This window comes from Mchenga conophoros, linkage group LG17 (genome assembly GCF_057382185.1).
Source record: "Mchenga conophoros isolate Kocher_MC1m ecotype Shallow Benthic linkage group LG17, M_conophoros_male_GT1.1, whole genome shotgun sequence".
NCBI lineage: Eukaryota > Metazoa > Chordata > Actinopteri > Cichliformes > Cichlidae > Mchenga > Mchenga conophoros.
Genome location: NC_140542.1, coordinates 17,698,455 through 17,724,670, shown reverse-complemented (window position 1 = coordinate 17,724,670; position 26,216 = coordinate 17,698,455). Strand labels below are relative to the sequence as shown.

Below are 26,216 nucleotides of genomic sequence, written 5' to 3'. Positions count from 1 at the left end.
GAAAATCAACAGTGACACTGCATTCCAAGGCTAAAGTCGGAAAAGCAGGAAAAACAGGTTTCATTTGCTTCTCTTGGAAGCACAATACATTTTTCCATTTAACTTCACTGCCGTCATCTTGGATTGTTAACTCAGGGTTGGCGGGGCTCTTCTGACTTTCCGAGTTAAGGTGATGATCCACATGAAATATTTCAACTGGGAACTTGGAAGTCCAGACTTGGGACTCGCTCTAGACTGCACTAATAGACCCTGCTACTGCTACGACATCCCTGTGTCAGTCTTTGGAGCGTTTCTCAGAGTTCATCCGAAAACCAGTGATCGAGGTCCTCAGCAGAACAAAGCATGAGATTTGTGACGGAGGCAGAGACTCAGACACATTTACAAACCTTACAAACCAGCTGCAGCTAATCAGAGACGACCCAAATCAGGAGAGTCACACATTAACTGAATACTAATGGCTGTCATTACTGCCTCCTCCTCCTCTCTCAGCGGGAGGAAGATGAGCAGAAGTGATGAGCTTCTCCTCACTCTGTGACAGCAGCAGGCAGCTCCGAATTTCATATCAAGTACTTTAAAGGATACCTTGAACATAGACACATGCTAAACTGCATCACAATGACAACTTCTGGCCTTGCTTCATTAGGTTAATTTACTTAAAGAGAAAATGTGATGAAGCTGCCGTTCTTCAGGAGAGCCCACAAACTAAACTAAACTAAACTAACCCCCCCCCCCACACACACACACACACACACAAACACAGGTCACCCTCCATGGGTTTCAATCTGACTTCTGTAATGGTTTTTCTGCTTTGCGTGGAGACGATGGCTCTGACCATCAATCACCATCAGCTGACTGTTTTTGTGGGGACGTCTCTGTCAGCAGAACGAGCTAACACACACACACACACACACACACACACAGAATGTAAAACTACCCATACATGTATGTGTGTGAGGCAGGTTTTGGAGAGAAAGGTGTTTGTTCCCTGAGTTTGTCCAGAAGGCAGCGCTGCAGTGTTTGCTCATCAGTTGGAGAAGAATCTGTTTTTGTGGATGAAACGAGCACAAACCTGTTCAGTGATCATCAGCCCGACAGCCTGACCTGCAGACTGTGACAATGAGTGAATTAAAATAAAGACTAATATCTGGAGGGTTGATTTGAGATTCTCACGGTTCTGTGGTCGACAGCTTGGACAGACAAAGATTTAGTGTGTGCATCAAAGTCCAGTTGGTTACAGACAGGATGTGAGATTCTAAATAAAAGGAAGAAGCTGGTGGAGGTAAACACTGGAAGCCTAAGATACCTGGAGTACCTCAGGCATGCATAGTGGGCCCTGGGCCCTTTGTTTAGATATAAAAGATTTCCATGTGATGAACACAAAAGTTCAGTGAGGGTCACAAATGTTGTTTAAAAGAAGCAATGGCCAGTGTTTGGCGCCAATTTTCAAAGAATCCTGATACATTTTATCTTGATTACAAAGAACGATTTAAAAGAAAGAGGGAGGATGACCAAAGTTCATTCACCTCAAACGTCGAGAGGAGGAGTCTGAATGAACACGCTCGCTGGGTGTGACTGATTTTCAAATTTACAACACAAATGGCGCTCTGAAGGTCAGAACAGACTCAGTGAGAGATTATGAAATGATAAAGAGTTGATGAAGAGACAGTCACCATGATGCTTTCACTGCCCGCTGAGGAGTGTTAACATGTCACATTTACAAACATTGCTGCCTGATGCAGAGACACCTCATTGTCGCACGCATGCACGCACACACACACACACACACACACACACACACACACACACACACACTGTTGACATTTGTTGAGAAGAGGCGTTTCCATCCTAATGATCATTTCACACGTTAGTTTTTCCTTCCTGTGAGCGTTGTGAGCTTCACACAGCCAGGAGTATGTTAACAAGATGAATGGGTGGAGGAGAAGGTGGTGAGGAAAAAGGCTGAGCGCAGAGCTGGCTGTTACTGAGGCTGCAGTAAACCATTGATTTAGGTGATGGATGGAGTGATAAAAATGAGGAACATAAAAAGAGGAGAGTGAGCAGGGGAGCGGTGCTGAAGGACACAGGTTCAGGGTCTGAGATCAGCAGTTTAACAGGAACATTTTCAAGGCTGGAAACGTTCACTCAGGTCCTCTTTTCAGGAATTCACACAGCTGAGGCTGAGCCAGAAAAACCTGAATCTCAGATTTCAGCAGCACTCATACTTTCTCTCAACATTTACCCAGAAGAAGCCGTTAGATCCGTCTATCACATCACACAGTCGCCTCCTATTACTGGAAGTATGTTTGTGTTGCTGTGTAAGAACATCAGCAGCACCCAATCAGAACTTCTTCCTGTGAATCCAAACAGGTGTAGAGTGGAACAGCTTCTGTCTCCGACTCTGATCTCAGCCGGTGAACCTGGAGGCTGCAGCTTCCTGCTGGGAGGATTGATGGGATGGCTGAATTTATTCACAGAAGCTGGTGCACTCTACATGATGATGATGATGATGATGATGATGATGAGGTAATGGCTGTCAACGCAAATGCATTCACTATGTGTGAGCAGCCTGAGAGGCAGAAAGCAGGGCAGAGCTTCCATGTGGACTTTTGAAACCTCAGTTGGATCCAAACTGGAAGTGTTTGCAGAGATCATCGTGACAAGCGGTCATTTGGGGTCTAACTTGAGCTCTTCAAGCCTGAAGCGTGAGGCAGGAGGAGGCGGAGTAATTTAAAAGCCTGGAAGCACCCGTGTGTACACCTGTGAGCACTGGTGTACACACGGGTGCTCACACACACAAACTACACCCTTTTTGGCTCCTACCTCAAAGCACACTGTGCGCTGTCGATCTTACGTGATGCACAATAATATTCAATATTTAATATTTACTGTTATATTCACATAGATCATCGCAATGATGTAGTTTATTATATTGCCCTCTTTTTTTTTGCTTGTTTTCTCTTTTTTCTTTCTCAACAGGTGATCCAGGTGATTGATATGTGTATTTTTTGTCTGTTTGTTTTGTTGGTTTTTGTTTTTTGCCCTTTATCCCCATTCCTCTTCCCCGCTGTTTTTCTTTCCCTCTTTCTTTCTCCCTTTTCTTTCCCCCAGTCATGTCTGTCCCGTGTGTAGCAAGTGAAAATAAAATAAAATAAACAATAAAAACAAAGGTGAATCAAATAGAACAATACGGCAAGGCCGGGATGGTCCATTTGGTAAATCCGTTGGGCATCTTTCTTTGCCTTTAGACAATAATTCTGATGGCAAAAGAACCAAACAAAAATAAAATAAAATAAAATAAAATAAAAGCCTGGAAGCTTAAAGGCGATCTCTGTCGACGAGCCCATCGAAGTCAGAAGCCGTTTTCCTGTTTTTCTTATCGTGTTCGCTCATCTCACACAAACACTGATAAGAGTGATCGCAGGAGGTGAAGAAGTAAATCACAGCAGGGCGGAGGGAGCGGGGGGAATACAGAGGAAACAGTGAGGAGGGGGGCAGCGTTTTATCACTGTCAGCATGGTGAGTACCGCTCGGCATGCTGGGATGAAAGAGTCTGAAGGAGGAGGCGCAGGAGGGAGTTCCACCTCACTAAACTCAGCTCGTTTGTCTCTAATCCCTCCGTTTCTTGCTGCCATCAGGGGTCTGATATCAGCGTGTTTGTCGAGTGGAGGCGTCATCAGGAAGAGATTCCTCACTGCGAGGCCGTTTGCAGAGGAAGAGCCCAGACGACACGATGAGACAGGAAAGATGAGAACACGAGCTGTAACACACCAGCTCAGCTACAATTCAGTGTGGCGGGTCAGAGGTCACAGAGACGCTGCTGCTGCGACAACACTGAACACTGAAACTGTTGCAATGGAGACGTGTCAGTGTTAGAGTTCACCAACTGTAGACATGCAAGCATTACACATTAGAACAACGAACGCCTCTTGGTGTACGTACAGCGGCTGTCAGTCATGCACACACCTGAGTCTCAGCCAGCCTCTGTCAACAAATAGCTGACAGGAAGCACTCATGACCCTGACAGCCAAAAACACAGGCTGAAGCAACAGAATGGGAACATGACAGGGAACTAACAAACCTACCAGGAATCACTGAGGACAAATTTCACAAGAATATAAGAAAACTACCCAGTAAATGAGCAGAGGTGTCTGCCTCAGCTATGAGAACCATGTTTGATAAATGGTCGACAGCTCGTTTACGTGTCTTCCTCCCCTCACCGCAACTGGTTTCTTCCTGTTAAAAGGGAGTTTTTCCTTCCCACTGTCACAAAGTGCTTGCTCACAGTGGCTGGTGTGATTGTTGAGGAGGTCTTTGATTTGGTGCTGTATGAATAAAACTGAATTGAATCTGTGATGTGCAGCACGTGGAGGACATGGAACCGAGCAGGATTGCTGATTGGCGTGTTTGTGTTCTTCATACAGGCCTTCACAGTTAGCGATCAGGTGTTTGAGTCTGTGAGAGCTGAACCTTACAGGTATCTGCTGTGAGGTTTCTCCTGCCTCCTCTCAAGCAGAGATGGAGAAAAATGGCAGGGAGGTGGATTTCCTGTGTTTGTGGATGGTGAGGAAGCAAGATGTGAAGAGCACAAAGTGCGTCATTGTGCTGGAATGTGTCGCTGCAGGAGGAGCCGAACCTGCTGGAGGTTCATCCACCATCACAGTCAGCTGATGATGACTCTGACACTGCGATGAAGATAACGATGCCTTCGTGTCCGGGTGCTTGGTCACTTCAGAGCCTCGTTATGCCTCGTTAAGCCTCGCTGTAGTGCTGACACTGAGCTGATTAGAAATAACGAGTGTTTCTGTGTGAACTTCTCCCTCCATCACCGATAACGCAGCCCTCGCCTTTCTGCACTCGGCCTTCATCTCACACTTAGCTTCACATGAAAGTCCACGTCCAGAACGGCAGGGCTAACTTTGGTTCTGACCCCAGACCGCAGGAAGTGATGCAGCCCTGTAACTATCACTCTGTACTCACATTAGCCTCCTTAGAGCTTTTCTTAATGCTTCCTGTGTGTGAACACGGTTTTAATTAACTGTCACAAAAATTTATGTTGAACGTTTAGGTGGAGGCAAATGGAGCATCAACAGGACACGCAGAGCCTTCGGCGGAGCACACAAGCAATTATGAATGTAGACAACGAGAGGGTCAAACGGGGCATCCTGATAGGCTCAGTCAGCTCTTTCAGCTTCAGAGGATCTCACCCACTGTGCTCCAGACCCCGCCTCTTCCAGCTGAAACCCAGACTGAAATCGGTTCATTTCACCTGTGAGGTAAAAACACCCTCTGACTCTGCCTGCTCACTGAGGCCTCATAGTTGATTTTAGGTGAGATAAGTAAACTACACACATACCTGCTAATCAGTAACATCCAGATAAAATCCCAAAACTAGAGCTCAGACTTACAGTAACTTCACAGCAGCCAAATTATTGGTCAGATATTTGCATTAAAAAGCTCCAGCAGTCTCTTAGTTATTTAATATATTGTCTCTTCAGTCCTTAGCTTCACTTTCACCTTTGGTTCTAAGAGTTTATAATGTTCTCTTACGGTCTCGTGTCCAGTGTCATTTCCACATCTTACGTTAGAAAACGCAAACATATTCCTCCTTAACTTAGCTTCACTGGTGTCCCTTCAAGTTTAGGATTAATACTAAGATTTAACTGATTGATTGGGCTGGCTCATGTTCACACTCTTGTCAGATCACATGATCACATGACCCCAATAACTGAGACGATCGAGCTTTGAGTTTCTGGGATGTATTACCATTTCATATTTGACATGTCCAAACTTTACATTCAAATCTTTGCTCAAGGCTCATTTTTCTTCTCTGGACTTTAATCCACACTAAACCTCGACCTCCTTTAATTGTTTTGTTTTCCATTAGCTTTTAATTTTGGCTTCCTGTGAAGCACTTTGGTAAATTGCGGTTGTAAATTTGCTGTATAAATAAACGTGACCTTGACCTTTAACTGTGTTAGGTTATTCATGTGTGTGTGTTTCCTGTTGAGGTTAATAGTTTCTTGTTATTGCTGCTTCCTGCTCATTATTGTCATCTGTGTCTCTTTACCCTGCTGTGTTAGCTTCTCTTGCTTTCCCTCGTGTGTATAAATAGTCCAGTCTTCTTAGTCTTTGTCTCAGTGTCTGTTTACTTCCTTGCACGTCTCCAGCCAGATTGATTAGTTCATTGTATTTTGGGTTTTTCATCAGCTAAAAAGCTATTAACCTTCATGCTTCATGACACCAACAGCACCAACACAGGTCCATTTAGCTGAGGTGAAGCCTAGCAGACAGCTAGCAGCTGCAGCTGCTACATGTTTCTAATATCTTACCTTTTTTTTTCTCTTTGGCATGTATATTAATAAAAGTTTCCTGATTCCTGAGTTGACTGGCTTTTTCTTCGTAGATATCTTAAAGTGAAGGTCGCTGAGCTGTGTGACTGCAGTGTGAGCAGATTGTAAAGCGGCGATCAGAGACTGAGGCCTTTTTATTGTCGTCTTCCTGCTGACAGATGATGGCCGGGAATCGTCCCAGAGAAACAATCGCATGGCGTGTCTACGGTCAGTCCAGCTGCTCACTGAGTCACACCTGATTTACCTGATGTGATTCTGCGAGCAGCGTCTGGTCCTGCAGCAGAGAAGGTGGAAAGGCTCGCCTCCTCCTCTGCAGTGGGAGGATTGTGCTGGAGGACAGGTGTCGGGGGATTTGTGGGAGCAGGCGTGCAGAAAGCCAATATGAGCTGGAAATGGGGAAGAATTCATGCGTGCTGTTTTGGAATGAATTGAAACCTGCAGAAGGCGTATTGATTCACGTCCCGGCCCCTCCGCCCACCCTCCCCTCCCGCTTTGTTTTTCGCTCACTGACTGATGGCAATGGACGGCGATGATGGAGAGGAAGGCGGTGACCTCTGGCTCCTCTCAGCTGAAGTTTAACTGCAGACAGAATGAATTTGTGTCTGACGGCTGGAGGTCGCCAACAGAGTGAACCTGCTGTCACTCGGCTTTCTCTGCAAACACTCAAAGTGAGATAAATATGAAAAATATATTTGCTCTCTCCTCCTGTAGAGCCTCTGACTGCGACAGCCTCCAATTCTGCAGCATGATTGAAAACGCTGTCAGTCTGTTTTTTCAGCCGCACGTGAGAAAGGAAAAGTCACAATTTCAGGCTTTATTTCTGAGTCTGTTAAAAAATTGTCTTCAGATCAGATTTAAAGATGGTAGTTGATATTTTACAGCTATGTGTTCAGGCTGGCCTCACTTTCATTGGAGTTTTCCTGCAATGAAGGCATAAATGAAAAGTTTAACTCATTAAATTTTAAGTGAATTCACTTTAAAATAAAAGGAAAATAAAGGAAAATAAGATGTTTGATTACAGATGTGTCAGAGTCCTGTTTCGCTGACGCAGTGTTTCAGGTTGGGGACTTTCTTGGTTTTCCTTGTGTTGTGCTTTATCTTCGTTTCCCAGTGATCATTTTGGTTTTTATTGTTCTGCCTATATTTTGCTCCTTGGCTCTGTTCTTGGTAGTTTAGTTCCTCTTATGTCAGTTTCTGTTTTGATTGTTTTTTGGTTTTTGTGCCTGCTGTTCAGTTTTACTTTCCTTTGTCTCATTTTCACAGATTTTTTTTGCTGCTGTGTCTCATTCCCAGTTTCCCTCGTGTATGTAGCCCAGTCAGGACTTTGCTCTGTGTCCCTGCATCATTATCCCTCCCATCATGCTTCTGGTTCATGATTCTCCTGAACGTCTTGGGTTTTTGTACCTCTTGGATTCAGTTTTCTTGTGCATTATTTTCACAGACTGTCATTAAAAGTACGCTTTGAGTTTTCATCCTTGTTGGGTCCACAACCACACGCTACCGAACCGGATGGAAAGAAAAACGGACCCCTCCAACTCCTTTAAAGAAAACATGATCACAGCTGGAAACTGACTCTGTTTTATGCTCTGTTACGTTCAGCCTCTGCGTTATTATGATGGAGCTGCTCCTGGGTGGAGGTAGGAGGTGTGTGCTGTTTAGAACAGTGTTAAGCTGCTTTGGTTTAGCTGGCTTAGCTGCTTGTTTTCAGTAGTTTTGTCTCCGTGACACATGAGGTCATCATGAGATTATAGTCATCGCTCCCTGCCTGAGAAACAGCTCTTTCATCTTTTCTAATAGTTTGTATCAGGCAGGAGGTGAGGTCCAAACACGATGCGATCCATGGTCCCCTGATGATCCTCAGACTTTGCACACTGGACATGTAAAAATTTGTGCAAATGTTTTGCCTTTTAAAAATATTTTTCGGACTCACTGTTCACACCGACCACATAATTTTGCTTGATGAATTTGCAGTATTCATTTCCCCCCTGCAAATAAACAGATCTGACCAATTAGATCACTGAATTTGGCAACAAGTGTGTTCGTAGCTCGAAACATACACCGGTACACAACAAACTGAATTATTTAATTTTCCCATTTAAACTGTAGTGCTGTGATTACAGGGGAGACTCCTCTGCACTCTCATATTGGAAGGAAGCTGGAAAGCAGGTCTGTGATGTAGAGTAGTGATATCCCCTCTTTAAAGACGTGGTGATATTATTGCTACAAGGAGAAGCATGTTGGACTTCCTGATATTGTTTGACTGTTGGTGTGTTTGGTGCTTTGTGCTCGCTTTTCTTTGCTGATGTTTTAAAAGAGCGGTTGAAGAGCTTGGCACCATCAGCTCAACTACGACCGAGCTGTCTTCTAGTTTGGATACTTCTGACTCTTCTACTGCAAACCACTGCAGAAGCAAAGCCTTCATCGTGATGCTCGGCAGCGTGAAAACGGACTGACGTGGTGACACCACAGCAGCTTTTTCAGAGACAGTCCAGTCTGATCAAAGTGAAAGCAAACTTTCTGCATGTGACGTTTCCATCAACAGTTCTCTGAGCTGGACCAGGCGGGGTGAATTGGGGTGAATGTAGTGTTTGTGTGGATGATGAATGGTGGTTCTGTATTCTGTCCCCTCAGCTGAGTAAAGAGCTGCGTGGTTGTCAGGTTATTTTCTGTGGATGACTTTTGTGTCTGTAGGAGGTCATATCTGCAAATGTGATCTCTGTGAAGTCACTGAAGCTGCGACGACTCTGTGAGGAAAACAACAGCACGTAAAGGAGCAGGAGGACATATTGGAAAAATGACTCAGGACCAGCACGCCCTCTGCACGTCGTGCTTCGAGTAGAGGAACTGTGAAAACGTGACCTGCAGTGTTTTTGTTGTGAAGCATGCAGAGAAGGAAAAATGAAAGATGGCTTCAGGAGGAGCAGCAAGCAGTTCCTCTCTTTAAATCCCTCGACAGGAGGAGCAGTCAGAGATCTAGTGACACCTCCTCCACCTGCTGGACTAGTTCGTTAAACCTAAAGTTCTATTTGCAGACAAATGTCACCTGTTAGTCAGTGAAGACCTGTCCTGATGACATGTCTAAGTTTTTTTTGACCTTCATTGACTTGGATGTTTAAAAGCACACCTGTCAGGTGAGGGGTGGCTCATTAAACCCTCCCCTACTTCCTGCTCCTCTCCGCTCCAAAATTTCCACAGTGAACTTCATGTTTGATTCAGTCTGACCTGAGACCAGGAACTCACCAGAAAAGAGTTCACCGAGGAGGCACTCCCTGCTGAACAGAGAGATGGTCTGTGGAGGTCAGTGGTCCTCAGAGTTCTCACATTAAACCTCATTAGTCAGTGTGAATTAAATCTTTCTTTTTAAAGCTCGTTTTGGTGCTGGTGACTCTGAAGAGCTAATGTCCGGCCCATCTTGACCTCTGACCTTGAACCCTTTAAAGTGGCAGTAAAACCATAATGGAGCCATTAAAGACACTTGGATCCTCGCTGACCACAGAAAAAGCAGAAATGAGAGCTGCAGAGGCAGAGGGAGGGAGTGGAAGTTTAATTTGCTCTGCAGACTGAGAGGTAATTAAAAGAGACTGACCTAATTAAGTTAGAGAGCCGGGACTCTCCCTCTGAATTACACTGTGAGACTCCACTGTCACTGTTTAATCACTGCAGCCACTTCACTTTAAAAGCCACTTTCTAACCACCAGATTACAGTTCAGATAACAGCTGGTATTTATTAGGAAGACGTACAGAGATCAAAATAAACTGCAGCGTGTAATCCTGGAGCTTAAAGAGATTAAATCATGTACGATGGAGCATTATGGACTTAAACACCCATAAAGACAACAGCAGTAGCTCCTCAGAGGTCTCATCCTGTAAAGTCAGGCTTCACATCGACACCAATGTGTGCTTTATTCGATTTTTTCCTGCACACAAACGATCACAGGGTCATGGTGGAAAGGGTGGAAAAGAGTGGAGTTTCCGCTCCCGCAAATATCTTGGGGTCCTGTTCATAAATGAGGGGTGAATGAAGGGTCTGCAGTGATGTGGGTGATGTACTGGTGTGTTTTCTGAGTTTTCTTCCCTCATCTGTGACTGTGAGCTGTGGGCAGACACCAAAACAGGAGAGTGAGGATACAGGTGGACGGTGTGAGCTTCCTCCAGAGTCTCAGCCGTAGAGAGCCTGAAGAACTGCTGCTCCTCCACATCAAAAGGAGTCAGCATCTGAACAGGAGCCTCCTACACCATCCCACGGGAAGTGACTGCCAGGTGCTTGGACAGACAGACGGACGGATGGATGGACAGATGGATGGGTGGATGATGAACTGACATGAAACTTCATGGGAGTGGGGGATCATTGAAGAATTAGTAGGGCCATCAGACGGGAAGTTACAGAGATGAGGATAGAGTTCCTGTGGGTTCTTGTGATCTTTTGGGGTTTTTTGGTTCCGGATAATAAACATGAAGCTGTGTGAGAAACCGGGACTGGAACCAATTCATCTCAGGACTTAAGTCTGAGATGATTTCCCTCTTGTGTTTTCAGTGCATGTCACACATTAACTGGCACATCTTCTGAAGGTTTATGTGATGTTCATGAAGGAATAGAGAAGTACCAAGTCACCTCTCACACTGGCAGTGACACAAATGCACACTAAATAACCACAAAGGAAGAAGAAACCAAGAAAAAGCACTCAAGAAACACAAACACAAGCTGTTCTCATTCCTCTGGGTTCAATTAGACAGACTTGTCAAAGCTAGTGGCATGGCTCATTTACACACAAGATGTCCTTCATTAGGAAATGATCAGCTAATCAGCAGTGGGACAAAACACAACAACAGAATAGGCCAAACTAGATGTGCACAAAGCTCTCCTGACTGACTAACCTGTGACTTACGCCAACACTATCCCTGCAAACTCAAGCTGAAACTGCTGCGTGCAGTGCACAGCAACAGCATAAAGATTTAAACAAAGCCAAGCACAGAGACTGCACTGCTCTACCTGATGAGCAAAGCGGCTTTCAGCTTTTTTAATTGAACACTCGTAGAAACAAATCTGCTGCTGGGTCTGAAATATGCAAGCTGCGGCTTGAAACATGAGTTTGAGCCCAGAGCGAAAATCTTCAAGCAGCAATTAGCAGAGAAGGATTTTTGTTTGAAACAGGCAGAGCACAAGTCAGCTGCAATTGATGGAAACTCAGCTCAGACTTCAGACTCCTTTTGAGCTGTTTAAACTCCAAACTGCAGCTCGGTCACATGGCCAGACACACATATCTTTATGCTGATGTCAGCTCCTCTGCAGCTCCCACTGACACTGACAATGATTTTATTTTAATGGTGTACAAAGCACTAAATTAGATCCAGGATATATTATAGAGCCACTAAACCCACATTCACACTCTGCACTCTTGGCTGTACCACATCATCGCACACACACGAACTCTGGAGACCCATGCTGCTCTGGGAAATCAAATTAAACCTGCATCTACACCCCATTATCAGCATGAGCAGCTAATGCCAGCAGAGCAATGTCCAGCTACCGCAGGAAAAATTGCTTTTAAGGAGAAAAACCAGTTTTAAACACACTGGTCTGGATCGGCACACAAATGTAATGGGCTCTTCCTTTGGCTCGCTCAGCCCGTGACCACGAAGAAGAAACAAAAACAAAGAGCAGAAACAGCAAAACGTTTGAGAAGCTTCTCGTAGTTCTGTCAAGTCACAAAGTCCGAACAAAGATTCAGATTTTCATCCAATATCTAAGTGAGTGGAAAAAAGCAGAAAACAAACAGACAAAATAAGCAAAAAGTGATGTGAAAGACAAAAAAGACACAAAATGAGACAAAGTGATCAAGATTCACAGATTCATGAAGTTCAGCTCAGAGCTGCTACTGACAGACACTTTAACAAACCATCAATTAATTAATCGCCAATCAGTCGTGCAGGCAGCAGATACCTTTGCGCTTGCAAAAATCCAACATGGAGACTTTCTGTGTGTCCTGGAAGACATCATTAAGAGAACCGTGAACTTTCAAAGCCTCTGCTGATGTCACAGAGGTGATCGGAGAGCTTTGATTGGGCTCTGATGTGTTTCAGGTAAAGTCTTTGATGGTGTTCCAGAGGACCTTCAGGACTTCGCAAGGGAGGGTGAGGAGGTTTTAGAGCCTATAGTGAAGGTTGTAGAGGATTTAACGACCTTCTGGGGATCCATACATCATTGTTACAGTGTTTACCTGCAGTTTATTTAGACCAGAACTCAGCCAATCAGAATCCAGGGCCAGCTCCCTGCAGAAGCATTCGTAGTGAGGCTGGATGGAAACAGCATGTGTCCTTCTCATATTTCGTGTGGTCTCTCGTGGAAACACGGCTGCAGGAGATGGGAGGTAATGATCATAAATACGGTGGAAAGGTCAGAGCATGAATCTCTGAGAGCGGCTGCAGCGTCAGTCCTCACCTGTCCTCTGCATCTCTGTCCTCAGGTGGTGCCAGGGTGGGTAGGAGTGTGTCGTTTCTGCTGCTTTGCTGTTCAGCAGTACTGCAGCACTGCGACAGCTGCTCTCCCTAGGCCTCATAATGGCAATATCAGTCAGAGCTGATTCATTACAGGCAGACACCAGAGAGTAGCCCGAGTCCCAAGTCTAAAGACGTCTCACACTGGCTCTAAAGTCAAGACAGCACATCATTCATTCATGACTCTTCTTTATCCTTTCAAACCTGCACAATCCTTTATTTTTCATTATTGAAGAGATGCAGGAGCAGACACCCTCAGGATTTCTGTTTTTTTTTTTCTTTGTTAGCAATTTCATCCAACTAGGACTCATTAAACACCTCAGACAGAGAGGAACAAGACTACAAGTCTGCAACGGCAGGAGTTTAAGTTTAATGTGAGATTTGTATTTCATAAAATTGTGTAAGGCGTGTAGTCCTGGAGGCTCAGACAGACTGATATTTAAATGGACAGATTTGTTTCAAATCACCTTAGTGAAGCTGTGGACGGATTACGGAATCAACCTTAGCACAAAGCCCTGATGCAAGCTTTACTGGGAAACGCATGAGACGACACACACACACGCACACACGCAGCAGTGATAAAAGTATACAAAGTGACCACAAAGACACAAAATGACCACATGCACAGATTTCCTGAGCTGATGAGCACAAAAATAAAGTTTAAACCATGCTGCAGAGAAACTTTCCTCGCTGTCTTTCTTCTCTCAGCATTTTATTGACGTGTTTTCAGTGGAACCAAAGGTTCAGCTTTCATTTTTTATTCCAGGAGCATTTTTTATTCATTTTTTATTCTTTCTTCTTCTTCTTCTTCATCTCTTCCTGTGGTTCTTCCCTCCAGCTGCTTCATCAAATGACCTGAAATCAGTAAGACCTCCCTGACCATCAGAGAGAGCAGAGCATTGTGGGATACCAGCTGACTCAATGAATCTCTCATCAGACAGAAAGTATCAGGTAGGTCCAGGAGCTCATTCACTTTTCAGGATGGCTCACACTAGTCCACACTACAAAACTAGCTGCGACCAGACCAACGTGGACTCCACTCATTCATTCACTCATTCATTCAGTCTCAGCTCAGAGAAACAAAAGAGGACTGCTATTAGGTTTATATTGTGGATTGTCATTTATGCTTAGAAATATGTACCCATATATGCTTAGAGTTTTATAATCGATTGCATATTGATAGGATGTCTGATCCTTAGCAGTCTGCAAAGACTCTGTGTGCTTCCCAGAGCACCCTGGCATACACACACACATCTTACGGTCATGAGAGAGGTCGTGGACCGCTGGACTCCTGGCACCAGCTTTGGGGAGTCGTTCACAGGGTCACATCTTGACACCCCCCCCCCCCCCCCCCCCTGCACACACACACACACACACGACACACAGACATGGAACTCTTTGTTTAAATGTATGCCTATGTAAGACGTCATATGTTAATGAACGTATGCCTTAGTCAAACCGCAATAAAGAGCAGTGTTACGAGGGAACAGACAAGAGCGACTGGAGTTCGAGCGTCAAGAACAGCGCTCGTCACAGTTCTCTCCCTCGTGCACGAGATCACACAAAGAGCTCTGCTTGGTGTCCAATGCTTTTTGCTGTTGTAGTAGAATTGTCTCGTTCCAGTGGTGGGTCTGTGCTAGACAGACCCAACAACTGCTTTATATATGGGCAGGGCTTATTGTAAGCAAAGTAGCTGCTGTGATGAACAGCTAACATTAGCTAACATCAGTTGGTTCACAGGGGATCAGAGCCGACCCTGAGCTTTCTTTCTTCAGGCTAAAGACAGACTCATTAGATGCTCTCAAATGGGGGTTCCTGCTAACAGCAGAGGTGCTCTGACTCCAGCTCCAACCGCTCTGAACTCTCAGAACTTTCCTTTGTTTCCTGAAACCAAGTGCTCTGCCTCTTCGTTTATTCACCCAGTCCAGAGTTTACAATGTGAGAATGAACACATTCAGTTTCTGCCACTTTGACAGCAGGTAAAACACAGTCATCAGTCTCAGTCACACAGGTCAAAGGTCAGAGTCCCTCAGTCCTTACCCCACCAGTGTAAATGTGCTCCTGTGTTTAGTTTTTTGGCAAATCTGCTTCACTGCCTCCACAGTCTTAAACCTAACAGCCCGTTCTGCTGCGTTCCACTGTTAGTCTTCAAGATCATATGATCAGTGTATTAGCAGTCAGGTGTGCAGCTCTGAGGGACTTGAGTGGAACCCTGGGCTGAATGTCATTTAGAAAGAGAAAAAAGACACTCATCAGCTGGAAAAGGAGGAGGGGAACCTCTCTTTAACAAAGAGCTCACACTGAAGAAACTCAACAACCTGCAGAGTCTTTATTCTGATTCAGGCCTTTTGATCTCCCTCTCTGTCTGCTCCGGTTCTGATGTTTTCCATCACATCCCTCGGTCTACTTCCTGCCATCGAGCCAACACTTTGTCTTTTTTCTGCTTTCAGTAAATGAATGCAATGCTTTTTGCCCCAGAGGCAATTTATCAGGAACAATGTGCCTTCAGAATTCATGTATCTGAAGGTAGAAATGGTCAGGGTGAAGTAAGACTCTGGGGTACCGAGTGTACTGTACTCAGTCTGTGTTTGAAAATGCAAAGGGTATGCTGAAGTTGGAGAGCGAATAATGACTTTTATGACCTGAAACATAAAGATTTGTACAAAGAGTTGATGTGGATTTATTGCTGTGGAACTGAAGACTTTTTGGTTGGGACCTGGAATTAATTCCGAGATTTGTTCAGGTCTTAGAGCTGAGCTTGTCTTTACTTTGGATGCAGTTGAACTTCATAACAGCCTTTATGTGGAACACAATTTGTGAATTGTTAAGTTAGTTAAAACTTGTTGGATTCAGTTTACAGCTTGTATTACTTTAACAGGGCCTGGGTGGTTTGGCTCTGGAACTTGGAGCTAATATATCTAACATGTAATATAGGATAATCAAACTTTATCTTGTTGGATACACTGGGACTTCATTTTGGACTTCATTTAGGAGTTGTTAGATTTGACATGTGGATTTGTGGGTTTTCATTTCAGTCTTGATTTGGAGCTGATGTTGGATTTGATGGACTTGATTTGGGATTTAGCAAACTAGATCATGGTCGTCATTTTGTGATTTAGTGGCCTTCGTGCGGGACTTGGACTTATTTCAGGGCCTATTTTCCGCTGATTTGGGTTTTGTTGGATTATGTTAGGGACATGGAACTTGATTATGGGCCTCGATAAAATGATTTGGGATTTCTTAGCCTTGATTTGGGACTTGTTTTTCCTGTTCTCAGACTTGATTTAGAGCTACTTACTACTTACTTTGGGCCTTGTCTGGATGTGACTCTTGTTCGATTTGATTTGGGATGTTCATGTGTTGCTCTGGAACTCCTTGGTGTAAATTTTGAACTTGCTGGATTTGATTTATAACCTGATGGGACTTGTTGCATGGCGCTGTTTGTTGACTCACCAAAGTTTTCTTTGCTTTATCTTCAGCTCTTTATTAATAACAGGAGCTTCATATGATGTATTTGTGCATCTCCTTTGTTCTTGGCGGTTTCTTTCCTCCCACGTGGCTCCAAACATTCTTCTGATAAACACAAAGCCATAGTCTTGAACCTGCCGAGGGCCTTGAACTCACCTTTTGTCTGTAAAAAGAGAAAATTAATGTGGGCCAGATGAGACTCAAACAACAGCAGCGACTCGTCTCTATTGGGTTATTTATCATTCGGCAGCGTGCTCGGCTCCCTGCCCTCGCTGCTGCCGACACAAATTGGATTTTCTCCGTCACAAAAACTATCAGAAGAAGCAAAAACAATCTTTAAACAGATCCGAAGGAGAGGTTTCCTCTGTACACAAAGGCTGTCCTTCATGTGCCATCCTGCAGTAAATTTTCTCTGACACAAAACATCCCTGAGCTCATTCACTCCCAGTTTCATCTCTCAGCAGCCTCTATTGCCTCCCACACTGACAACATAAAATCCTCTCAGCTTATTCTTCTTCTTCCTCTGTGGCCTCCATGTCCGCTCACAAACAGAGGCTTTCTGCAATTGATTGTCACATGGACGGCCAGCACAGCGCATTTAAATACCTAAAATATTTTCTTTACTGAGCAATCATCTTTCAAGGAAAATCACATAAATTTTTGTTTGTAACTATAACGAACAATCAAATATCTCACATTCACACAAAATAGTATTTTTATCATTTAGAAAGAAAATCAATGCATTCATTTTAAATTTATCCCCCATTAACTTTAACACGCCAGCCTGTACTAATGAAGGTTAAAATATTTTTGATTGGTTCAATGATCCTTAAAATTCACCAATTGTGGGACTTAGCTCTGAAAATCAGCAGAACTGCTGCGTTCAAATAGAACAAATCATCTTGAGTTACATTAAGATTGAAAAAGTTTGAAAAATATTTCTTTATAAATCTGACCAGACACAGAAAAAGAAATGTATTTGTATGAATAAATGTAATACTTTTCGGGATAAAAGTGAGCTTTTATTGTTATTTGAGACATGCAAACTTGTTTATCTTTATTCTTCAGATTTTACAGCTTTTATTGTGACTTTTCTCCTGAACCGATTCTCATATCATTTTATACTTGTTTATACAGTTATAATTCTGGCTTTCTAATGAATTTCACTCTCAAATGTCCACTCACTATTCTGACTTCTCCTGAAAATGGTCTGTTAATTAAAGAGTTGAAGCGTTACCGACTTTCACTTGTATGTGTTGATCTTCATCTTCCTCTTGATCTTCATCAGCTTTGTGATGGAGGGTAAGAGAGCTGTGCATAGACTGAGAGAGTAGATACCTCTGGGCTTTATTGAAAGCGAAATATGCTCGCTGTGTTTCAGGACAACAATGCATGAGCCGCTCTGCTGCCAAGTGAAGCGCCTCAGGCTCTTATTCACGTATATATAGAAATGTCTTCTGTTCTCCAGGCTGCGAGGAAACAAACGCTGCATCTTAAAACTCGGATGTAAATAATGAAGTTCTCTGAAGCGTTAATACGCTCATTCATCTGAGCAGCACATCTCCTCATTATTTATTCTTTATTCTCTTTGCTGCCTCAGCACTGAGGGACGTTAAAGTGTCTGCATGTGATTCATCGTAAATCCTCTTATGTAAATGTCTCTGCTCCAATATGAAGAACAGAGAGAAGACGACAACTTATTAGGAGAAATCAGCTGAAAACTGAAGGATCTGCAACAGCCGACAGATAATTACATATGAAAAGTGAGAGGGATCAATAATGCTCAGAGGAAATCCAATCAATCAGAACGCCAATACACTGAATAGAACTGCAGTCACATTACTTTGAATTTATTCCTTGAAGTGTCAGAAATGTACGGTGGCCCTGAGAGGCCAAACGGACTGCAACTTCAGAAAACACTTGCAAAAATATATATATATATATATATATATATATATATAAACACCCAGCACGCCCCTGCGGGCGGTTTATCCTTCAAGCTCGGGTCCTCTACCAGAGGCCTGGGAGCTTGAGGGTCCTGCGCAGTATCTTAGCTGTTCCCAGGACTGCGCTCTTCTGGACAGAGATCTCCGATGTTGTTCCCGGGATCTGCTGGAGCCACTCGCCTAGCTTGGGAGTCACCGCACCTAGTGCTCCGATTACCACGGGGACCACCGTTACCTTCACCCTCCACATCCTCTCGAGCTCTTCTCTGAGCCCTTGGTATTTCTCCAGCTTCTCGTGTTCCTTCTTCCTGATATTGCTGTCATTGGGAACCGCTACATCGATCACTACGGCTGTCTTCTTCTGTTTGTCTACCACCACTATGTCCGGTTGGTTAGCCACCACCATTTTGTCAGTCTGTATCTGGAAGTCCCACAGGATCTTAGCTCGGTCATTCTCCACCACCCTTGGGGGCATCTCCCATTTTGACCTCGGGACTTCCAGGTTATACTCGGCACAGATGTTCCTGTACACTATGCCGGCCACTTGGTTATGGCGTTCCATGTATGCCTTGCCTGCTAGCATCTTGCACCCTGCTGTTATGTGCTGGATTGTCTCTGGGGCATCTTTACACAGCCTGCACCTGGGGTCTTGCCTGGTGTGATAGACCCCAGCCTCTATGGATCTTGTGCTCAGAGCTTGTTCTCGTGCTGCCATGATTAGTGCCTCTGTGCTGTCTTTCAGTCCAGCTTTGTCCAGCCACTGGTAGGATTTCTGGATATCAGCCACCTCCTCTATCTGCCGGTGGTACATACCGTGCAGGGGCCTGTCCTTCCATGATGGTTCCTCCTCTTCCTCCTCATTCTTGGGTTTCTGCTGCCTGAGGTTTTCACTGAGCACTCGGTCAGTTGGGGCCATCTTCCCAATGTATTCTTGGATGTTCGTTGTCTCATCCTGGACTGTGGTGCTGACACTCACCAGTCACCATATATATATATATATATATATATATATATATATATATATATATATATATATATATATATATATATATATATGTGAGTGCAGGACAGACAGACAGGTGACAGTCTCAGGTGTATACACTGCTACAAAAGAGCACAAGAGAAGAAGGATTTAGTGTTTGTGTTATTACGAGTGCTAAACAAGAAGAGTTCCCAGATGGTACAGTGGACACATGTGTGACTCCTGTGATTAAAGCATCTTTCTTCCAGCTTAACGAGTGAACCGTCAGCTCGTTCAAACACACGTTAAAGTCCGTTTGGCTTGACACCACCGAACAGAGGCAGCAATATAACATAGCTAACATTAAAAGTGCAGTGAATCCTGCTTGTGCCGTGATATTCAGGACTGCAAACCGAGCAGCATCACTGACTTTGAGCTTGTTGTGTTTGTGGATATATGACTGACTTTAATTATCCACAAAATCATCACATTCTCTGTAAGATTAAGGTCACCTATCGAACGGCGTATAAAGTAAAGGTTTTAAAGCAAAGTAAACGCTGAAAGTACAAACATCGCTAATGTCACATAACTTTGCCGACATGTGGCCAACAGTAATGTTTTAATGTTCTTCATTATTAAACATTTGCACATAAATAAGTGACATAATATTCAGAACTTACTTTTGAAAGTTTACTCTTTGGCCGCCCCGCTTCCACCGTTTTTTTCGGCAAAATTATCCACACCCACCACCGTGCTATGCATTCTGGGATATGTTGGGCCACGAAGTCTACACCGCCACATCGTTAAAATTCAGGGAAATGAAGGACGCATTTGAGGGCCGCATTTCGAGCAGCCTTTGAATTGGAACAGCCTTCGTCGCGTCGCTGTGACATAATCGCCCTTAAAAACCGGCCTTTAAGGCTGCAGACCCTGAATTGGGACACAGCCTATATTTCAGATATCTGTAGTATTATTAGAATCATATGATTACAGTTGCAGTGCAGTGTTTTTCTTTTTGCAGCGTTTTTCTTTTTGCAAGTGTTTTCTGAAGTTGCAGTCCGTTTGGCCCCTCAGAGAAATGTCCCCATAGAAGAGAAATGTCCCCACGAAGCAGAAACGTCCTCACAGAGGAGAAATGTCCCTAGAGTGCAGTAACATCCCCACAGAAGAGAAATGTCCCCACTCTGCGGAAATGTCCACAGGAAGTAGAAATGTCTCCACTGTGCAGAAATGTCCACAGGAAGCAGAAATGTCCCCGCAGAGAAAAAATGTTCCCACAGTGCAGAAATGTCCCCACAGACTGAGGTTTTGAGCTCAAATTTGTCGAGTAAATGTGGAAATGCATTTATCCATTTACACACATACCGGCCTTTGTAAACCTGAACAACCCAACCTGTCTGACAGTCTGGACCATGCAAGAGTTTGTCCATGCTGAAGACTGTCCCACAGTGATGAGTGGAACAAATGTCCTCACAGTCTCTAAAATGCTCGCTGTTCCTCACAAATGCAGCCATGCAAGCACACAGTCTGGCATCAATCGTGCAGTGAACGAGGGCCGGTGTTTACGATCCCCTTCAGCCTTCGGCCATGATGGATTTAGTGCTGATGGGAGAGGAAGGGCTCCAAAATTCATCAGTGAGACACACACACACACACACACTGACCCAGTTAAGTGGTCCAGGAGTGCTGCACTTTCTTCTTCTCTCCACAGCAGCCAGCAGAAACACTGAATGTGTGATTTATGTTCTTAATTACTCAAGGAAGCAACAAGCAGCTGGACAGGAAGTGGAAACAAATCAATGTCTTGGCAGGTCAGCATGCCGCCTCACCTGTACCTGCAGCCTGATACAAACACTGTTTTGGACTCTATAGTGACAACCTCCTCCTACATTATGGGAACGTGTTTATGACTCACCTGTCTTCATCATTAGGGCGCAGCCTCTTTGACTGGCAGGTGAGTGGCTGGACCTCTGGACCATGCCTGTGCTGTTGGATGTTTCCTGAATTGTTGTTAATAAAGTTACAGATTCAAGACGTCAGACTTGAGCTCGCAATAAGAAGCTCAGAGATTTCACAAGAACTCCTGATGCCTCTCTTCTCTCTGCTGCTGCTCCCTGTGTCATGAATCTTTATTGATGTTCACTCACACAGCAATCCGACACAACACCAGGAGCATGTGATACAATCTGCAGAAATTATAATCTGTGGGATTGATGAAGCCGTGTTATTACTGAACTGATCAATCAGACTGAGCGATGAGGCCATCAATCAGATTTTATCGTAGATCGACAGATTTGTGTCCATCATTTATTCATTTATTTAAAGTCAGTGAATTTCCTGGATTTGGTCAAAGTTGCCAAAGTGTGTCTGTGCTGTGATTGGCTGTGACAGTCCCCTGAATGAATGCTGGAGTAGAGCCATGAGTCAGTGCAGGCCGTCAGAGGAAGCAAATAAATCCTGAGAGCTGAGCGTCCGGACGCAGCATTAAAATGCAGCTCTCAGTGGTTCATCACAGCATCCTGCACACTCCTCACAGCAAAGACTCAAACACACTTTGACACACTGAGGAAGAAACGTCTGCTCTCCTGCTGCACGCTGGCCTCGTCGCTCAGTCTGATTGATCAGTTCAGTAATAACACGGCTTCATCAATCCCACAGATTATAATTTCTGCAGATTCCATCACATGCTGCTGGCTGTGTGTGGGATTGTTGTGTGAGGGAACAAAAAGATTAATGACACAGTGAGCAATTGAAGAGAAAAGAGAGGCCTCAGGATTTCTTGTGAAATCTCTGATGTGATCTTTGAGCTTCTGACATCTTAAATCTGTAACTTTATTAACAACAATCCAGGAAACATCCAACAGCACAAGCACAGTCCAGAGGTCCAGCCACTCACGTGGCAGTCAAAGAGGCTGCGCCCCTAATAATGAAGACAGGTGAGTCATAAACACATTCTCATTATGTAGGAGGAGGTCGTCTCTGTAGAAACCAAACAGTGTTTGTATCAGGCTGTAAACATGTTTATTTCTGTTGTAAAGTTTTAACGGGACGGACATACTGCTGGAGCCCCTGCTGGTCGTCAGAGGAGCTACAGGCTGTGCTGGGCTTCTGATTGGCTGTTTTAGATGCCGTTATTTTTGTGCCTCTATTCTGAGCGCACATTAATAAAATGCAAGCGCCAATGTTGCATTTTGAGGAGAAATTTATTTTGATTGAAGAAAAGTTTAATTTGAGAGAACAAAATTCATTGCTGCGTGTAAGAAGTGTATTTCTTTTGTTTGCTACTATTCATATACACCCACAATAACAGCCCCTCTTGCTCAGTTGTTGGCATTTGTTCTTGCTCAGACCTCTGCTTTTTGTGCTGACAGACATCCGCTGACCTGCTCTCAGTACGGAAGCGTAGAGCTGCCACCCAGGCAAAAGAAAAATACAAGTGTATCACGTTATAACGTGAAAAGTTTATTGTTCTAACAAGATACTTTTCCTGTTTGTACAATATACTATCATGTTTGTACAATATACTTTTCACGTTTGAACAACATAATATCACGTTATTACAATATACATAATTATCACGTTCGTACAATATAAATATTATATTGTACGAACGTGATCATATATTGTACAAATGTAAAAAAAACAAATACCATTACAATAACATTTTTTATTGTAAGAACGTAAAACGTGTTGCGTTCGGAAACCCAAATCCATGGTAGGTGTGGAGAGCTCACGCTCTTCAGAACTGGCACTTAACTTTGAATGCCCTGCTTTCAACATGGACACAAACACTGAAAGCCCACTTCTGAGATTTCTTCGGAATCGTGGTGTACCTGAGGACTGTCTCTTACGAATGCTACAAGAACACATAAGTGCTCTCCTGAGGGGGAAACTTGTAAAACTCGCTTTTTACGAAGTTACAGCATCTAAAAATGTGACATATTGCTAAGTTAGCAACCACAGCGGTTTTCGCTTCTCTCGCTTTGACTGCGTAAGGACGTAACGGTAGGCTGCATTGGTGTGGATCTATATGGAATGGAAAATGTAAAACAAATTAACCCGCTGTATAAAACTGGGTCGTTGTATGACCACATGTTACTACTTAACCCGTATGCATATTCCAGGTTTCGTAAATATATCGCTATATTATGTGATGCACAATGTTTCCTTGTTTATCTAAAAACAAATGAATTAAACTGTGCTTATATTGATATTTGGCTTCAATTTAAAAAAAACTGTGAGTTCAACCCCTTGTTCTCTGTGCAACTGAAAGATACGTGAATACTAATTTACTTTTTCAAAAGTGGGCGTTGTATATACTGTAATATTTCTATTAATAACATGTTAGAGAATCTCATTAATGTTGCTGGCATAGAGAGAGGAAAAGAATAAATGCTAAATATTGATGGCTGCCACTAAAATAATAACAGACAATTATCAAAACACATGTGAAATGTACATACATTTTTTTAGTGAGGTACCTCATGTGGTGTGGCAGCAGGTATACCTTGTACTTCTGTATAGTAATAAATATCTCTTATTACAGATTGATGCCACAGTGATTGATTTCATGGATGACAAGACCCTGTCTGGTTACATCCCAACATATGGTGATCGGATAGCTGCCAGACGGTTCTGCTTGGAAAACAGTGGTGCAAGTACTAAGGAATCAAGAAAAAAAACTCATTGCTCGAAAAATTGAAGGAAAAGATGGGAATCAATGAAAATGAGAAGAAACCTGATCATGAGGAGGCATTTGTTTCTAAGAGAAAAAGAACATATGCAAAAAACAACAAATGGGCTGAGAAAAAGACTCGAAAAATTGAGTTAGGGTGGATCCATGAAGGTAAGCAAGTGAGAAAGCGCAGAGGAGGAGGAACAAGGACCTTTGATGTGCCCAAAAACTCCAAAAAAGCTGACATATTACAGTATGCTAAAGATCTTTTCTTTCCAAGTGGAAAAAGCAAATTTGGAAGATGGGAGGTGTTCAGTCATGACATATTAGACTATCAGGAAGAGGCTGTATTTGATTAAGATGTCACAGTTGGAGAACTCTACTCAGCACTTAAAATGGGAATGTTGAGATTTTACTTGTGCACAAGAAGATTTTCCAATGATGAAGATGATGAAGAAGTTTATGATAGAGGGAAAACACATGTAAACAATGTTACACAACTGACTGATTCACATCAAGGAGATGAAGAAGCTTCTCACACTGTTGTGATCTCATCATCAGAATCTAGGAATGCTGATGAAGATGTATTATTAGACACATCTGAGGTAATGATTGGACCCTACCTTGGAGAGCCTCTGCCTTGTCAACTTGATGACACTGTAATAGATGAACCATTCCTGCAGTTTGAGGAAGATGATCTGGTCATCACATCCATTACACTTCCTCCAACAAACACAGCAGTCAGTAGTCCAGATACATCTATAAGCAATGAAGCAATAAGCTCTGCAGGATCATATGATGTTGTCTGTGTTACCATCAAACTTCACAGGGTTACTATTCTGGAGGAGATGATCAGCCAGTTCAAAGATCCAGCACTCCTCATACACCCTCTAAAATACACCTACATTAATGAAAAAGGAGCTGATGCAGATGGCGTATCAAGAGATGTGTATGCTGCATTTTGGTCAGAGTTTGTGGACAACACAGCTGAAGGAGAGGAGTTCAGAGTGCCATCACTGTCTCCTAAATGGCAGGAAGAAGAGTGGAAATCCATGGGTAGAATTTTACTGAAGGGATTTCAAGACCATGGATATTTCCCTTGTCGCCTTGCTCCTGTTTTCACAGTGGCACTCATCTTCGGTGAGAATCAAGTATCAGATGATCTGCTGTTTGAAAGTCTTCTCTTTTACCTAAGTCAATCAGATAGGGATCTAATAACAAGGGCACTAAAAGAAGATCTTTCAGATGAAGACAGGGATGAAGTGCTGGATCTCATGGATAGCCTGGATGTATCAGTGCTTCCAAACAAAGAGAACTTAAAAGGCCTTCTTCTGAAAGTCGCACACAAACAATTAATCCAAAAACCAGCATATGCCGCAGAGAAAATGTCCTTGGTTGCAAGCCACTTCCTAAAATAAGCTTTTCAAAGCCCACAAGATGTCCTACAAATGTATGAAGATAAAAAGCCAACAACGAGAAAGCTTTTGAAGTTGCTTACTGCCTCTCCCACCACTCAAGCAGAGAAGCAAAGCTTCAGATTTCTGAACCAGTACATCAGAGGACTTGACGATACAGGGCTCAGAAGGATGTTCAGGTTTCTTACTGGGTCAGATGTCATCTGTGTTGACAAGGTTGAGGTACTGTTCACGCCTGTGGATGGACTGGCACGATGACCTGTAGCCCACACATGCGGCCCTCTTCTGGAACTACCATGGACATACGTACACGTCCTACCCAGAACTACAAAATGAACTGGACAATGTTTTGGCTGCTAAAAGCTCTCATGAGTTCAGCATAGCTTGATTAAAGTCCATCATGTTTAAACCAAAGAATGAAAGGTTTGCACTAACAATGACTGGCTATGAAGCAGAGGTGTGGACTCGAGTCACATGACTTGGACTTGAGTCAGACTCGAGTCATTAATTTTATGACTTTAGACTTGACTTGAAAAAATGTTCTAAGACTTGTGACTTGACTTGGACTTTTACACCAATGACCTGGGACTTGAATTGGACTTGAACCGGTTTACTTGAAAAGACTTGATATTTCACCCCAAATATAAAACTTAACATGCATATTATATAGAGATTGAAAATGTGATGTCATTCAGGGGTAAAACCGCAAAGGATTCTGGGAACTCGTGGCAAGAGGTACTAGCGCACGCAGGCTTTCAATTGAAATCAGTCACACAGCGATAAAAAGAAACACAAAAATGTCAAGAAGCTGTTGTATTATTAACTGCAATAGCCGGTCGCATGACAGCCACGGGAAGCCGACGGGTAAAGAGATCGGTTGTTATCGGATTACGACGTTGAAGAGAA

The 26,216-nt window shown here is 43.5% G+C and overlaps 1 pseudogene; it reads left to right on the top strand.

The window, feature by feature from the left end:
• The first annotated feature begins 22,998 nt into the window (after positions 1 to 22,998).
• Positions 22,999 to 25,698, top strand: LOC146555316 (uncharacterized; annotated as a pseudogene).
• The last annotated feature ends 518 nt before the right edge of the window (positions 25,699 to 26,216 follow it).